At 52.6% G+C, this 5000-nt stretch overlaps 1 non-coding gene across 1 annotated transcript in view; it reads left to right on the top strand.

Annotated features, from left to right (window-relative positions):
- The first annotated feature begins 4318 nt into the window (after positions 1-4318).
- The window catches only part of LOC126139150 (small subunit ribosomal RNA), a 1909-nt gene continuing 1227 nt past the window's right edge, over positions 4319-5000 (top strand). The window contains exon 1 of the ribosomal RNA XR_007528593.1: positions 4319-5000. This exon is cut by the window's right edge and continues 1227 nt beyond it. This is a non-coding gene — a ribosomal RNA (small subunit ribosomal RNA).

Raw genomic sequence — 5000 nt, 5'->3', positions numbered from 1 at the left:
CATCAGCGAGACACTCTATCACACATTACTCTCTGCCTGTAACAGACACAGATACAATATGTAAGCACCAGCATGGACCAACGTCCGGTGCATCCTCTCCGCCACAGTACACCATCCACACTATGATAACCACACCAGGGGGTCCAATTCTAAAATAGAATATCCCACCCGTCCGACATCCACAATTGCTCAGATAAGCCACCAACACCCACACATGTCCTACACAGGGGTGCACCCAACACCACCACACTGCCTCCTGTTACGGCACAGAAACAATGGCAGGAATGAATCACACAGGTCTGCCGCTCCCTTGCCGCAACCACAGACGCGGCGCGCCTCCAGTCACGAGCGAAAAGCGCATCCTGACGAGACATAACTGCTGTGACATACTGAAGCTGCCTCAGACATTCACTTACAATGATCACTACCAACGAACCTCGGCCCCCCCCCCCCAACACACTCTCTTACCACGTTGTGTACTGTAATCCAACCCATTTCGCACCTTAACCTAACCCATTTTGCACCTTAACTTAACCAAATTCGTAACGCAATTTGTACCGCAATGTAACGCAATGTGTACCGCAATGTAACGCAATGTGTACCGCAATGTAACGCAATGTGTACCGCAATGTACCGCAATGTGTACCGCAATGTACCGCAATGTGTACCGCAATGTGTAACGCAATGTGTAACGCAATGTGTACCGCAATGTGTACCGCAATGTGTAACGCAATGTGTACCGCAATGTGTAACGCAATGTGTACCGCAATGTGTAACGCAATGTGTACCGCAATGTAACGCAATCTGTACCGCAATGTAACGCAATTTGTACCGCAATGTAACGCAATTTGTACCGCAATGTAACGCAATTTGTACCGCAATGTAACGCAATTTGTACCGCAATGTAACGCAATTTGTACCGCAATGTAACGCAATTTGTACCGCAATGTAACGCAATTTGTACCGCAATGTAACGCAATTTGTACCGCAATGTAACGCAATTTGTACCGCAATGTAACGCAATTTGTACCGCAATGTAACGCAATTTCTACCTTAACCTAACCCACGTTGTGCCTTAACCTAACCCACGTTGTGCCTTAACCTAACCCACGTTGTGCCTTAACCTAACCCACGTTGTGCCTTAACCTAACCCACGTTGTGCCTTAACCTAACCCACGTTGTGCCTTAACCTAACCCACGTTGTGCCTTAACCTAACCCACGTTGTGCCTTAACCTAACCCACGTTGTGCCTTAACCTAACCCACGTTGTGCCTTAACCTAACCCACGTTGTGCCTTAACCTAACCCACGTTGTGCCTTAACCTAACCCACGTTGTGCCTTAACCTAACCCACGTTGTGCCTTAACCTAACCCACGTTGTGCCTTAACCTAACCCACGTTGTGCCTTAACCTAACCCAAGTTGTGCCTTAACCTAACCCAAGTTGTGCCTTAACCTAACCCAAGTTGTGCCTTAACCTAACCCAAGTTGTGCCTTAACCTAACCCAAGTTGTGCCTTAACCTAACCCAAGTTGTGCCTTAACCTAACCCAAGTTGTGCCTTAACCTAACCCAAGTTGTGCCTTAACCTAACCCAAGTTGTGCCTTAACCTAACCCACGTTGTGCCTTAACCTAACCCAAGTTGTGCCTTAACCTAACCCACGTTGTGCCTTAACCTAACCCACGTTGTGCCTTAACCTAACCCACGTTGTGCCTTAACCTAACCCACGTTGTGCCTTAACCTAACCCACGTTGTGCCTTAACCTAACCCACGTTGTGCCTTAACCTAACCCACGTTGTGCCTTAACCTAACCCACGTTGTGCCTTAACCTAACCCACGTTGTGCCTTAACCTAACCCACGTTGTGCCTTAACCTAACCCACGTTGTGCCTTAACCTAACCCACGTTGTGCCTTAACCTAACCCACGTTGTGCCTTAACCTAACCCACGTTGTGCCTTAACCTAACCCACGTTGTGCCTTAACCTAACCCACGTTGTGCCTTAACCTAACCCACGTTGTGCCTTAACCTAACCCAAGTTGTGCCTTAACCTAACCCAAGTTGTGCCTTAACCTAACCCAAGTTGTGCCTTAACCTAACCCAAGTTGTGCCTTAACCTAACCCAAGTTGTGCCTTAACCTAACCCAAGTTGTGCCTTAACCTAACCCAAGTTGTGCCTTAACCTAACCCAAGTTGTGCCTTAACCTAACCCAAGTTGTGCCTTAACCTAACCCACGTTGTGCCTTAACCTAACCCACGTTGTGCCTTAACCTAACCCACGTTGTGCCTTAACCTAACCCACGTTGTGCCTTAACCTAACCCACGTTGTGCCTTAACCTAACCCACGTTGTGCCTTAACCTAACCCACGTTGTGCCTTAACCTAACCCACGTTGTGCCTTAACCTAACCCACGTTGTGCCTTAACCTAACCCACGTTGTGCCTTAACCTAACCCACGTTGTGCCTTAACCTAACCCACGTTGTGCCTTAACCTAACCCACGTTGTGCCTTAACCTAACCCAAGTTGTGCCTTAACCTAACCCACGTTGTGCCTTAACCTAACCCAAGTTGTGCCTTAACCTGCTCTGTAATTGGCATATGACACGTTACATTAATCCAGTGTTGTCTAACCACAACCCTCTGAATATAGTTCGCTACTCGCACCGCCCACCCTCTTGTGTATCGTTTCATGTTCAACACTTCGCAAGTGTTGCTTACTTTTTACATGCTCCCGCTGTACACTGTAATGTGGACGACTGCAGGATGTACATCGCCCCCACCCTCCCCCCTGCCTTCGCACGCTGGTCGTTCAGGTGCTTGCGTGTTCAATGCCCTTCGCAGCTGTTCACTGGCATTCGCATGTCGAAGCGCTCAGTCTACGTCGTGGTACGGCCTGTGTCCACTGTCCGCTGATGTCGTAAGCTTAACCCTCACATTGTACTGCACATAGGTCCGTATGTACTGCATGATACGCTGTGGCACATGTGTGACCGTACAACGACTGCGCCCAACAACAGCGAACCATACGGTCCAAATGTTGTGCACTCAGCCACGTGCCGTCTCCCCATAACAGCTACATTGCAGTGTGGTACGCCATAGAGACGTGTGGGATTAACGGACGCCCTGGATGGCGATCAGCATGAGCCGTCTGTTGATGTAGTGGCGCGTGTATTCAAACGTAGTCGTCTCTTCTCACACAGTGTGATAGCATGGTGCACCGCGTTCCACATCTGCGACATGGTACAGATGCTGGTTGACAGTCGGTCTCGTAATGGACATCGCATACGTAGGGGGCCACCTCCCACGTGTTCTCTAGTCGTGCACATTTTGTTGCGTGTATGTGGGCAGACGTAGTGTGTCGTGACACCTAACAGACAGGTATGCAATAATCGTTGCATTTGCAAACTGGGATGGACGTCTACGTTTGCTGGTGACGTTACGCAAATGAACAACTGGTAAACCCATTGTGGTGCGGTTGTTGTTGCTGGAGGTAAATCAGTAAGGGCAAATCTGTGTGTGAAGCGATACGCGGCGGTGGCTGGGTGGGACCGTCCCCGGCCGGTGAGGGGGGGCCGCCCGGCGTGCTGGCCGCGCGGTGCGTGGGCGCACGCGCTACAGCCGGCTGGTGGGGGCGCCCAGTGGCAGGCGCGCCGGCCGACGGACGCGGCAGGCGGCGCAGCTGCGCGCCGGGGCACCCTGCGCGCGGCGCCGGGCGGCCAAAGTGGGTCCTCGCGGGCCCGGTGCGAAGCGCGGTGGACATCTGCAGTGTGCTGGTCCGACTGAGGACTGTGTGCGTTGAGGATGCGCCGCCGCCCGGCACTCGGCGCCGCGACGCCGTCTGCTGCTCGGTCGCCCCAGCGGTTCTCGCTGGTGGTTTGTATCGCAGTTGTGCAGACGTGTTGGCACGTGCGCTGTGCTGGGAGAGTTCGCTTCGGCACCCACGTGGGGCCTTTGCCCTTCTGTGGCGCTGGCGTTGGAGCTGCCGGTCACCGTAGGTGGCGCGTGTTGTCTCCCGCCGGCAATGCCACGACAGCACGCTCCCGGGCCTCTGTCGGCAGCGGCAAGCTCAGTTGGGAGCACGGGTGGTCGCACCTAAAGCGTCTACTCGCCTAACTCCGGGCGATTGCGCCTCTCTCGAACCCGACCAAGTACTTAGGACGGCGCTGCGCGCCGCCGGGACCTGAGAGGGTTTCGAGGTGTATTGTGCAGGGGAGCTCAGCCTCCTCCTGTTTGCAGAATAATTGAGCGGACGCTTGCGTGTTCGCGCGGGCCCCTGGGACACACTCCCGGGCGGCCGGCTGCTCAGCTCTAGTTGACGCAGCTCCCTGGTTGATCCTGCCAGTAGTCATATGCTTGTCTCAAAGATTAAGCCATGCATGTCTCAGTACAAGCCGCATTAAGGTGAAACCGCGAATGGCTCATTAAATCAGTTATGGTTCCTTAGATCGTACCCACGTTACTTGGATAACTGTGGTAATTCTAGAGCTAATACATGCAAACAGAGTCCCGACCAGAGATGGAAGGGACGCTTTTATTAGATCAAAACCAATCGGTCGGCTCGTCCGGTCCGTTTGCCTTGGTGACTCTGAATAACTTTGGGCTGATCGCACGGTCCTCGTACCGGCGACGCATCTTTCAAATGTCTGCCTTATCAACTGTCGATGGTAGGTTCTGCGCCTACCATGGTTGTAACGGGTAACGGGGAATCAGGGTTCGATTCCGGAGAGGGAGCCTGAGAAACGGCTACCACATCCAAGGAAGGCAGCAGGCGCGCAAATTACCCACTCCCGGCACGGGGAGGTAGTGACGAAAAATAACGATACGGGACTCATCCGAGGCCCCGTAATCGGAATGAGTACACTTTAAATCCTTTAACGAGTATCTATTGGAGGGCAAGTCTGGTGCCAGCAGCCGCGGTAATTCCAGCTCCAATAGCGTATATTAAAGTTGTTGCGGTTAAAAAGCTCGTAGTTGGATTTGTGTCCCACGCTGTTGGTTCACCGC

This window comes from Schistocerca cancellata, unplaced genomic scaffold, assembly GCF_023864275.1.
Source record: "Schistocerca cancellata isolate TAMUIC-IGC-003103 unplaced genomic scaffold, iqSchCanc2.1 HiC_scaffold_678, whole genome shotgun sequence".
NCBI lineage: Eukaryota > Metazoa > Arthropoda > Insecta > Orthoptera > Acrididae > Schistocerca > Schistocerca cancellata.
This window is presented reverse-complemented; position numbering and strand designations above follow the sequence as displayed.